The 13,106-nt window shown below is 40.2% G+C and overlaps 1 protein-coding gene across 13 annotated transcripts in view; it reads right to left on the minus strand.

The window, feature by feature from the left end:
• LOC135504298 (tight junction protein ZO-1-like) overlaps positions 1 to 13,106 on the minus strand; it is a 146,938-nt gene that overhangs the window by 54,304 nt on the left and 79,528 nt on the right. Inside the window, exon 1 of one of the 13 annotated variants that reach the window (XM_064922814.1) lies at positions 6,207 to 6,296. The exons of the other annotated variants lie outside the window; for them this stretch is intronic. The gene's annotated coding sequence lies outside the window, so the exon portion shown is untranslated. Of the gene's footprint in view, positions 1 to 6,206; positions 6,297 to 13,106 lie in introns of those variants that run through there. 13 annotated transcript variants of the gene reach the window in all.

Here is a 13,106-nt window from a genome sequence, read left to right on the forward strand (position 1 = left end):
CATTGTTTTCCTCCCTCTTCCCCTCCTGTGGTTCTTCCTTTCACTGCTGTGGTGACTCAGAGAGTGGTCTTAGTAGTGGGACGTGTCTGACTGGGAAGGGCCTTACCGCATCGGTAGGGTGTGACTGGCAGTACCGGTCATGAGGGCGTAGGGCTTAACGGTTATTGGTAGGCCTCTGGGTCAGAGAAGGGTGGTTAGTGAGTCAGGAGGAGAGAGAGAGGAGCTCTTGATCACTGAGGACTGTTTACTCCAGTGCGGCTAAACTCTGCTCTCGTCTTCTCCTCTGATGGGATTATCTTTTGAATGATTCACCATAATCTGGAGCAGTGATTAAAACAGCTTGTTGTGAAGTGTCAGTGGAGTGCAGAACAGGGTCTGGTACAGAGAGGACACTGCAGAAATCAGGTCCTAATCTGATGACATTATGCATGGCTGTTACAGCCATAAAAAGACGTGCTACTGCTGCTGTGTTCTACTGCTGGGAACAATCCTGAAGAGGCCATCTGCAGGGACACTATTTAAAAAAGGCCAGTGAAACTTGTTGCTATGATACTACACATTGAATACCGAGAACAATACCACCGAACATTAGCATTCCTGTTGAAGATAAATGCAGATGGCCAAATCCCTGACCGGGACCTTTTCTCCCCTCCTAGACACCCATGAACAGTAGAAGAACACTGGGAGTGAATATTGTTTCAGCCAGGACAGCACAGCCTTGCATTCCCCCATTTGATTCATGTAGCAAATGCTAACAATACTATCTGATGGAAACTGTTACAGGAATATTAAGCCTTGTAGCATAGGGCCAAAGCAAATGGATAGCTAAACAACGTCTGACGTTCCAGAACAAATATGACAGCAACAAATAACCCCAAAATGGTGATTATCTAATCCCAAAGTAGAGTTACATAAAACAATGAATGTCTTGATCTGGCGGGAGGGGATGTTTGGTATATTTATACCATGATTCACATTTAGTCAGGCTTGAGCCGTGGCCAGAGAGGCCCTGTTGAGAAACAAAGGTTAGGCAGGTGTGGACAGCCCAGTGTACAGCATGGGCCTTGATCTGTGGTTAAAGGGGCTCTTTGTGTTACTGAGTCCTCCCAGAGACAGCAGCCTCAGCTCCTCTCCGGCCTGCTTCAAAGACAATACACAACACAGCACAGAAGTAACCTGTGGCAGAGAGCTTTCAGTAGGGTGACTGGGGTTCGGTCATGCTCTGTGTTGTAGTGTTAAGGTATATAGCAAGTTCCCTCATCCTGATTCTCTGTCTAGCGATGGTGCTCTGATTAGCAATTGAGAGTCTTAGCTGTGGATGAGAAGGTTAGCTACCTAACTCATTAACCTGTTACATCTATGGGGGCGCTATTTCATTTTTGGATAAAAATACGTGCCCGTTTTAAGCGCAATATTTTGTCACAAAAAGATGCTTGACTATGCATATAATTGATAGCTTTGGAAAGAAAACACTGACGTTTCCAGAAATGCAAAGATATTGTCAGTGAGTGCCCCAGAACAGATGCTACAGGCAAAACCAAGATGAAACTTCAACCCGGAAATGAGTAGGATTTTTGAGGCTCTGTTTTTCATTGTCTCCTTATATGGCTGTGATTGCGCAAGGAATGAGCCTGCCCGATCTATCGTTTCCCCAAGGTGTCTGCAGCATTGTGATGTATGTGTAGGCATATCATTGGAAGATTGACCATAAGAGACTACATTTGCCAGGTGTCCGCCCAGTGTCCTCCGTCGAAATTGGTGTGTCATCTTCAACTGCAAGTCTTTTTCCAAGCGATTCACCAGAGAAAGGAGACTACCACGAACGATATATCAATGAAGAGATATGTGAAAAACACATTGAGGATTGATTCTAAACAGCGTTTGGCGTGTTTCAGTCGATATTATGGAGTTAATTTGGAAAACAGTTTGCCGTTTTGATGACTGAATTTGTGTTTTTTTTTGGTACCCAAACGTGATGTACAAAACGGAGCGATTTCTCCTACACAAAGAATCTTTCAGGAAAAACTGAACATTTGCTATGTAACTGAGAGTCTCCTCATTGAAAACATCTGAAGTTCTTCAAAGGTAAATGATTTTATTTGAATGATTTTCTTGTTTTTGTGAAAATGTTGCTGGCTGAATTATAGGCGTATAGCTATGCTAGCTATCAACACTCTTACACAAATGCTTGTTTAGCTATGGTTGAAAAGCATATTTTGAAAATCTGAGATGACAGTGTGGTTAACAAAAGTCTAAGCTTGAGAGCAAATATATTTATTTCATTTCATTTGCGATTTTCATGAATAGTTAACGTTGCGTTATGCTAATGAGCTTGAGGCTATAAATAGAATCCCGGATCTGGGATTGCTCGACGCAAGAAGTTAAAACTCCTTCAGGCCAGGATCCTTTTTTCAGAATTTCCGCCTGACTGATGTGCCCAAAGTAAACTGCCTGTTACTCAGGTCCAGAAGCCAGGATATGCATATAATTGGTAGCATTGGATAGAAAACACTTTGAAGTTTGTGGAAAAGATAAAATAATGTATGAGACTATAACACAATTGATATAGTAGACGATAAAATCCAAAGAAAAACCAAACAGAATGCAGGTTGAAAAATATGTCATCTTCAAACAATCGCATGGTATGCTTTTGCTGTAAAGCCTATTGTAAACCGGACAATGCAGTTAGATTAACTAGAATTTAAGCTTTTAACCGATATAAGATACTTGTATGTTCATAAATGTTTAATATTATGATTATTTATTTGAATTACACGCCCTCTAATTTCACCGGATGTTGTCGACAGGTGTCCCGCTGACAGGACGCCTATTCCTAAGAAGTTTAAATTAAATGATGACTGTGCTCCCGTGCTCCCTCCTCATTTCTCCCCCATGCTGGATGGAAGACTGCTGCTATAAATAACTCCTGATATCCAGGATGATTACAGTTGTAGTTTTCACTCAGAGAATCTTTAATCATGCAGGATAATCAGTGGGACAAAGGCATGAGGAAGCTTGGGACAGGTCACCTCCTTAGAAATAGAATTACAGAACACTGACTTGAACGGGGATGCCCCTTTTTTCAGTCTCAGCTGTCTAACTACAGTATGAGAAACCAAAAGTGATGAGAACAGGTGATGAGGTTAGGTCAAGTGGTCAGGTATGTGTGATATCATGAGGGGGAAGTTTCTGTTCTGTGCGCTCCTTGATTACATGTCGCAGTCCACTATCAGTCATCATCCCTTTAACGAATCAAAAAACATGGGAGTGTCACTGCCAACATAGTGCCCTTGGACACACACACACACACACACACACACACACACACACACACACACACACACACACACACACACACACACACACACACACACACACACACACACACACACACACACACACTTCAAAAGTTTGGGGTCACTTAAATGTCCTCATTTTGAAAGAAAGGCAATTTTTTCATCAATTAAAATAACATACATTTGTTCAGAAATACAGTGTAGACATTGTTAATGTTGTAAATAACTATTGTAGCTGGAAACGGCAATTTTTTTAATGGAATATCTACATAGGCGTACAGAAGCCCACTATCAGCAACCATCACTCCTGTGTTCCAATGGCACGTTGTGTTAGCTAATCCAAATGTATCATTTTAAAAGGCTAATTGATAATTTGAAAATAATTTTGCAATTATGTGAGCACAGCTGAAAACTGTTGTCCTGATTAAAGAAGCAATAAACCTGTCTTTCCTTAGACTAGTTGAGTATCTGGAGCATCAGCATTTGTGGGTTCGATTACAGGCTCAAAATGGCTAGAAACAAGGAACTTTCTTCTGAAACTCATCAGTCTATTCTTGTTCTGAGAAATGAAGGCTATTCCATGCAAGACATTGCCAACAAACTGAAGATCTCGTATAACGCTGGGACAAGTACATTAGTGTGTCTAATTTGAGAAACAGATGCCTCACAAGACCTCAACTGGCAGCTTCATTAAATAGTACCCACAAAACACCAGTCTCAACGTCAACAATGAAGAGGTGACTGCGGGATGCTGGAGTTGCAAAGAAGAAGCCATATCTCAGACTGGCCAATAAAAATAAAAGACTAAGATGGGCAAAAGAACACAAAGATTGGACAGAGGAACTCTGCCTCGAAGGCCAGCATCCCGGAGTCGTCTCTTCACTGTTGACATTGAGACTGGTGTTTTGCGGTTACTAACAGGTACAAAAGTATCTATATCCACAGTAAAACAAGTCCTATGTCGACATAACCTGAAAGGCCGCTCAGCAAGGAAGAAGCCTCTGCTCCAAAACCGCCCCAAAAAAGCCAGACTACGGTTTGCAACTGCACATGGGGACAAAGATTGTACTTTTTGGAGAAATGTCCTCTGGTCTGATGAAACAAAAATGGAACTGTTTGGCCATAATGAAAAAAGGGGAAGGCTTGCAAGCTGAAGAACACCATCCCAACCGTGAAGCACGGGGGTGGCAGCATCATGTTGTGGGGGTGCTTTGCTGCAGGATGGTCTGGTGCACATCACAAAATAGATGGAATCATGTGGAAAGAAAATGATGTGGATATATTGAAGCAACATCTCAAGACATCAGTCAGGAAGCTAAAGCTTGGTTGCAAATGGGTCTTCCAAATGGACAATGACCCCAAACATACTTCCAAAGTTGTGGCAAAATGGCTTAAGGACAACAAAGTCAAAGTATTGGAGTGGCCATCACAAAGCCCTGACCTCAATCCAATAGAAAATGTGTGGGCAGAACTGAGAAAGCGTGTGTGAGCAAGGAGGACTACAAACACAACTCGGTTACACCAGCTCTGTTCGGAGGAATGGGCCAAAATTCACCAAACTTATTGTGGGAAGCTTGTGGAAGGCTACCCAAAAAGTTTGACCCAAGTTAAACAATTTAAAGGCAATTCTACCAAATACTAATTGAGTGTATGTAAACTTCTGACCCACTGGGAATGTGATGAAAGAAATAAAAGCTGAAATAAATCAAATCATTCTCTCTACTATTATTCTGACATTTCACATTCTTTAAAATAAAGTGGTGATCCTAACGGACCTAAGTCAGTGAATGCTTACTGGGATTAAATGTCAGGAATTGTGTAAAACTGAGTTTAAATGTATTTGGCTAAGGTGTATGTAAACTTCCGACTTCAACTGTATGTAGATATTCCATTAAAAAAGAATGTCCGTTTCCAGCTACAATGGTAACATTAATGTCTACACTGTTTTTCTGATACATTTGATGTTATTTTAATGGACACATTTTTTGTGCTTTTGTTTCAAAAACAAGGACATTTCCAAGTGACCCCAAACTTTTGAGCAGTAATGTACATGCATATATTATTTTACTGCTCTAGGGGTGTAATTATTGTTCAGATAACCTTATTACTATCATGTTTTGATTTACTTTTGATTTACATTTTTTCACTCTTTATGTGATGCACAATGCAGAGAACACCGGAAGAAGAATGATCATTTAATTACCATAGTGAATTATTATAATGTTTGTTTGTGTGTTAATTAATCCCATAAGGGATGGGTTGCCAATTGGCGATTTGACACCAATATAAAATTTCAAACATTCATTCATGCTTTGGTGTGTTTGGTCAGGTTTTTGTAGCACCTTTGTTATAGCTAGTAGTCTTCATACTCTCCTTCAGCTGTCCCCATAGGAGAACCCTTTGAAGAACGCTTTTCGTTTCCAGGTAGAACCCTTTTGGTTCCAAATAGAACCCTTTCAAAAAGGTTCGACCTGGAACCAAAAAAGGTTCTCTTGCGGGTACAGCTGGAGAAGAATGTATAGTTCATATAGGGAGGATACATTTAAACAAACATGATTGACTTTAATGTGAAGGTTGCTGTGAGGTAAGATCCTTATGGAGTATTAGGTCAGTGTGTCTGTGTGGTCGTGATTGTATGGAACAGGAAGCTACCAAGAGCAAGATTAACCCACAGGAAATTGAGTTCCCTTCCTGTTTGCAATGAATAGTTTCAGCTTCGAGAGAAAACACCCTGGACAGAGAAAAGAAAGCTCCTTGGAAATGTATCTAATTATATGCAAAACATTTTAGACTTACAATGAACCAGGTAAAACAATACAGCCAAATCCACAGATTTCTCAAAAGATAAAGTATAGTGTTACACAAGGTAAATATTCAAAGACCATAAAGTCAGTGTAATACAATACTTACACACAGAACATGGACATTTCGGAGAGTGGACCGGGTTTCTGATCAAAGAAACTAAGAGTTCCTGAGGATGTCTTGTCTGTCTGCCAGAGAGGAGGCCTATAGCTCCATGGGTGTCATCTTTACATGAAGACCAGACACACAACAACACAACGCTCCTGGAAAATAAAGCCAGTTCTAGAGTAAACATGGGCTTGGGACATGTGATTTGGATGTACACACATTAACACAGACAGAGACACAGCTGCAGACACTAACTATTCCCTCTGCAGCAGAGGCCCTGCTCAGACCATGTGTGTGTGTGTGGTGTCTCACTCCTACCTCTGTCTAGGACTAGGATCTGTCCGATCCTTGACCAGCATCTGCACAGCATCACCATACAAGCCAGTAGTGGTGTTCTTCACCATAGGCCGACCACAGAGTTCTAGCCAGCACCTGCCTTAACCGCTCATAGAGGCTGAAGGTACAATTAGACGATCAAGTCATAGCCTTATTTTAGGACATTAAATCAGCCATACATATTATGCTGCCCAAATAAAGACCACAGCGTGTATGTGTTTGGTTATGTATTCCTAAAACACCACAGCAGTAATGGATGGGTAGACTATCTATGAATAGAGGTCATTATGGGAAAGACTGGGGAAACAAAACAAAGGGGCATAACACATCAAGTCTGCCCAGCAACCAGGCTGTCAGACGTGACTGGTTGGCTCTCAAAAACAATACAATCATAATGGATGCCATCTAACCAGAACCCCAAAATAGAACATCAATGCAAATATTGTACTGGTAGGCTAATGCTTGATATTGAAAACATAATTGTGGTGCATTGAAATGTAATTCTGCATTGCAACAGTTTCGTATTCAATGATGCACAGCTCACTTCCCTTCCACAGCACAATTGTACTTCCCTGAAGGGAAATCCCCTAGGTCACAATCAAAACACACACTGCACTAGTGCTCCAGATTTTCTGATTACCAAATTGAAATGTGTAGGCCATGTCTGCAACCTAAATCTGCTGTAGATCATTGGTACATTATTTCTACGATATATCATATACACAGTACCAGTCAAAAGTTTGGACACACCTACTCATTCAAGGATTTTTCTTTATCTTTACTATTTTCTACATTGTAGAATAATAGTGAAGACGTCAAAACTATAAAATAGCACATATGGAATCATGTAGTAACCAAAATATATTTTATATTTGAGATTCTTCAAATAGCCACCCTTTGCCTTGATGACAGCTTTGTACACTCTTGCCATTCTCTCAACCAGCTTCATGAGGTAGTCACCTGGAATGCATTTTAATGACTTTTTTATGGCTGCAGGGGCAGTGTTGAGTAGCTTGGATGAAAGGGTGCCCATTGTAAACGGCCAGCTCCTCACTCTCAGTTGCTAATATATGCATATTATTATTAGTATTGGATAGAAAACACTCTGAAGTTTCTAAAACGGTTTGATGTATGTCTGTGAGTATAACAGAACTCATATATCAGAAAAAAACCTGAGAAATTCCACTTCCTGTTTTTTTTCTGGGGGTGGCAGATCTTCAACCAAGCTCTCATTGAAATTACAGTGAGATATTGATGAGTTTTCTCTTCCTACGCCTTCCACTAGATGTCAGCAGTCAATAGAACTTTGTCTGATGACTCTAATGTGAAGGGGGGTCGAATGACACAGGAAATAGTCACCACTGCCACGAGTTGACCATGCGCGCTCACAGGGGAAGCACCTGTGTTCCACCACTCGTTTGAAGTCATTCTAATTCTCCGGTTGGAACGTTATTCAAGATATATGTAAACAACAAAATTCTAAAGATTGATTCAGTACATCGTTTGACATGTTTCTACTGACTGTTACGGAACTTTTGGACATTTCGTCAGGTTAGTGTGAACGGGCTTTGTGACTTTGGAATTGTTTACCAAACGCGCTAACCAAAGTAGCTAATTGGACATAAATAACGGACATTTTCGAACAAATCAAGTATTTATGGTGGACCTGGAATTCCTAGGACTGTATTCTGATGAAGTTCATCAAAGGTAAGGAAACATTTATCATGTATTTTCTGGTTTCTGTTGACTCCAACATGGCGGCTAATTTGGCTTCTATTCTGAGCGCCGTCTCAGATTATTGCATGTGTTGCTTTTTCCGTAAACCTTTTTTGAAATCTGACACAGCGGTTGCATTAAGGAGAGATACGTTCCACGTGTATAACTTGTATTATCATCAAAATTTATGATGAGTATTTCTGTTGAAACGATGTGGCTATGCAAAATCACTTGATGTTTTTGGAACTAGTGAATCTAAATAGCCAAATGTAAACTCAGATTTTTGTATATAAATATGAACTTTATCAAACAAAACATGCATGTATTGTGTAACATGAAGTCCTATGAATGTCATCTGATGAAGATAAAATTAATCACGAGCCTTGAATTATCTTTATTTCTGTTTTTTTGTGAATGCTATATTTCGCTGGAAAATGGCTGTGCTTATTGTGGTTTGGTGGAGACCTAACAATCGTTTGTAGTGCATTCGCTGAAAATCCTATTTGAAATTAGACACTTTGGTGGGATTAACAACGAGAATAGCTTTAAAATGATATAAGACACACGACCATAACAAGTTAACAGGTGTGCATTGTTAAAGGTTAATTTGTGGAATTCCTTTCCTTCTTAATGCATTTGAGCCAATCAGTTGTGTTGTCACAAGGTAGGGGTGATATACAGAAGATAGCCCTATTTGGTAAAATACAAAGTGCATATTATGGCAAGAACAGATCAAAAGAGCAAAAATAAATGACAGTCCATCAATACTTTAAGACATGAAGGTCAGTCAATCCAGAAAATTTCAAGAACTTTAAGAAGTTTCTTCAAGTGCAATCGAAAAATCCATCAAGAGCTATGATGAAACTGGCTCTCATGAGGACCCCCCACAGGAAAGGAATACCTAGAGTTACCTCTGCTGCAGAGGATTGGTTAATTAAGAGTTACCAGCCTCAGAAATTGTAGACCAAATGCTTCAGAGGTCAAGTAACAGACATCTCAACATCCACTGTTCAGAGGAGACTACGTGAAATCAGGCCTTCATGGTCGAATTGCTGGAAAGAAACCACTACTAAAGGACACCGATAAGAAAAAGAGACTTACTTGGGCCAAGAAACACGAGCAATGGACATTAGACCGGTGTAAATCTGTCCTTTGGTCTGATGAGTCAAAAGTTGAGATTTTGTTTCCAACCGTCGTGTCTTTGTAAGACGCAGAGTAGGTGAACGAATGATCTCCGCATGTGTGGTTCCCACTGTGAAGCATGGAGGAGGTGGTGTGATGGTGCTTTGCTGGTGACACTGTCAGTGATTTATTTAGAATTCAAGGTACACTTAACCAGTATCGCTACCACAGCATTTTGCAACGATACGCCAAACCATCTAGTTTGCGCTTAGTGGGACTATCATTTGTTTTTCAACAGGACAATGACCTAACACACCTCTAGGCTGTTTAAGGGTTATTTGACCAAGAAGGAGAGTGATGAGGTGCTGCATTATATGACCTTGAGTTGGACCGCAGAGTGAAGGAAAAGCAGCCAACAAGTGCTCAGAATATATGGGAACTCCTTCAAGACTGTTGGAAAAGCATTCCAGGTGAAGCTGGTTGAGAGAATGCCAAGAGTGTACCAAGCTGTCATCAAGGCAAAGTGTGGCTACTTTTAGAACACTTTTTTGTTTACTACAAGACTCCATGTGTTATTTCATAGTTTTGATGTCTTCACTATTATTCTACAATGTAGAAAATAGTCCAAATAAAGAGTAGGTGTGTCCAAATTTTTGACTGGTACTGTATATATTTCCTCCTTATACTAAGGCAAAATGATCACACTAGATGTTGTTTTACCTTGACAATCTGCCTCAACTCCCTGGGCACTGCTCCACACAGGTGCGGTTGTAAACACCACCCACCCACCCACCCACTCACTCACTCACTCACGAGAATCTCTCACTCTCTTGGTCACACACACGCAGACACAAACACCCAACCCAATACATAATAAAAACAAGGCCCAAATCCATTTTATATACACTAATCCTTTAACGGTGGGACTGATTCAGAGGACCAGCATACTGCGCTCCTAGTACACCAGTGCAGCTAACACTTTTCAGGGCTCTCTTTTTGATGTGAGTGGGTCAAACCAGGTGTGAAGAAAACACCTGGAAGAGCTCTGTGTGGAGCTGTGGACATCAAACACACAGACGTCCACAAAAAGGACCAGTGACCACCACTGTATTACTGGACATTTTCATATTGACAGCTGTCTTACAAGGCAATGCCACTGACAGGACTTACTGCTGGAAGGCTGCAGCCCATTGCTCAACACAGCAATGTATTTATACAAGAACCTAATAGAAGGACTCCAGTGGATAACACAAGCTGGAGAATTACAGGAGGAAGGCAAATGTACAGAGAAAATCTGTGGAAAAAATGAGTAGCTAAGAGCAACGGAGTTGGCTTTCTATATTGAGCACCCTAAAGACCCAAATAGAGACGTGACTAAAGGCGCCCGGCATGCTTCCCAGATGAAACAGTTCGGAAGAGTTTGTGCATATATAAATGACGACAGGTGACGTTTTTGTTAGTTTTGGACTTCGGTATGGGTTTTTCGGGCACACAAAAAGGTTTGAGGCAAGCCGAAGTTGGTAGGCACAGTCTACGCCCCTCTGTCAGTGATTGGTCAACAGTAGGGATTCTTCAGTAAAGTGTTTGTTGTCCTTCAACAAGAGACAACTCGTTTTCATGCACATTTTTTCATTTAGAAATGCTGCACCAAACATCAGTTAGATATAAAATTATGCGACTAAGATCTCATCGGTAAAAACATCAAAATCAATGACAGATTTCTTGAGTCATCTTCGATTAATTCAGATTATTTTGAGGAAGTGTATTAGAGGTCGACTGATTATGATTTTAACGCTGAGGACCAAAAAAAGCCGATACTGATTAATCAGCAGATTGTTATTTATTTATAATAATGACAATTACAACAATACTGAATGAACACTTTTATTTTAACTTCTTTGTGACAGGGGGCAGATGAAATGCATGCCCAAATTCAACTGCCTGCTACTCATCCTACTCATAGAAAACACTATGAAGTTTTTAAAACTGTTTGAATCATGTCTGTGAGTATAACAGAACTTAAGGTAGCAGGCGAAACCCCTGAGGTCAATCTCTTTTCAATGGGTTTTCATTGGGAATCCAGATTTCTAAGGGACATTCTTACCGCATCCACTTACCGCATTTCTAAGGGACAGTTCCTACCGCATCCACTGGATGTCAACAGTCTTTAGAAATTGGTTGAGGTTTTTCCATGTGTAATGAAGTAGCCCTGTTCAAAACGAGGGTCACTTCAAGTGTACTGTTTGTTAGAGGTGCGTGACCAGAAAGGTAGCGTCATTTTGTTTTCTTCCTGTATTGAACACAGATCATCTAGTCTTCAATTTGATTGATTATTTACTTTTAAAAAATACCGAAAGTTGTATTACACAAGTAGTTTGAAATGTTTTGGCAAAGTTTACAGGTAACTTTTGAGATATTTTGTAGTCACGTTGCGCAAGTTGGAACTGGTGTTTCTCTGGATCAAACGCGTCAAATAAATTTACATTTTGGATATATATATATCGACGGAATTAATTGAACAAAAGGACCATTTGTGATGTTTATGAGATATATTGGAGTGCCAACAGAAGAAGCTTGTCAAAGGTAAGGCTTGACTTATTTTTTTTTTCTCTGTTTTGTGTCGCGCCTTCAGGGTTGAAATATGTTCTCTCTTTGTTTACGGAGGTGCTAGTCTCAGATAATAGCATCGCTTGCTTTCGCCAAAAAGCCTTTTTGAACTCTGACATGTTGGCTGGATTCACAACACATGTAGCTTTAATTTGGTATCTTACATGTGTGATTTCATGAAAGTTTGATTTTTATAGTAATTTTTTTGAATTTGACGCTCTGCATTTTCTCTGGCTTTTGGCCATGTGGGACGCTAGCGTCCCACATATCCCAGAGAGGATGTTATATAATATATTAATAAAATCAATTTAGCCTCAAATAAATAATAAAACATGTTCAATTTGGTTTAAATAATGCAAAAACAAAGTGTTGGAGAAGAAAGTGAAAGTGCAATATGTGCCATGTAAAAAAGCTACCGTTTAAGTTCCTTGCTCAGAACATGAGAACATACGAAAGCTGGTGGTTCCTTTTAATATGAGTCTTCAACATTCTCAGGTAAGAAGTTTTAGGTTGTAGGTATTATAGGAATTATAGGACTATTTCTCTCTATACCATTTTTATTTCATATACCTTTGACTATTGGATTTCCTTATAGGCACTTTAGTATTACTAGTGTCACAGTATAGCTTCTGTCCCTCTCCTCACCCCTACCTGGGCTCGAACAAGGAACACATCAAAAACCCTCGAAGCATCGTTATCCTTTGCTCTAAACATCAAAAGTCCCAGATGCTAATATATGCATATTATTAGTAGTATTGGATAGAAAATACTCTGACGTTTCTAAAACTGTTTGGATAATGTCTGTGAGTATAACAGAAGTCATATGGCAGGAGAAAACCTGAGAAAAATCCACCAGGAAGTGGGAAATCTGAGGTTTGTAGTTTTTCAAATCTTGGCCTACCGAATAGACAGTGTCTATGGAGTCAAGTTGCACTTCCTACGGCTTTCACTAGATGTCAAACGTCTTCAGAAACGTGTTTCAGGCTTCTACTATAAAGGTGGGGGAATGGGAGCTGAATGAGTCATGGGTCTGGCAGAGTGTCTCAGACTCGTGACACGTGCTCCCGAAAGAGTTCGCTCTCGTTCCAGTGCTTTTCTTCAGACAATGAAATTATCAGG

The sequence above is a fragment of the Oncorhynchus masou genome, chromosome 2 (assembly GCF_036934945.1).
Source record: "Oncorhynchus masou masou isolate Uvic2021 chromosome 2, UVic_Omas_1.1, whole genome shotgun sequence".
NCBI classification, from domain to species: Eukaryota; Metazoa; Chordata; class Actinopteri; order Salmoniformes; family Salmonidae; genus Oncorhynchus; species Oncorhynchus masou.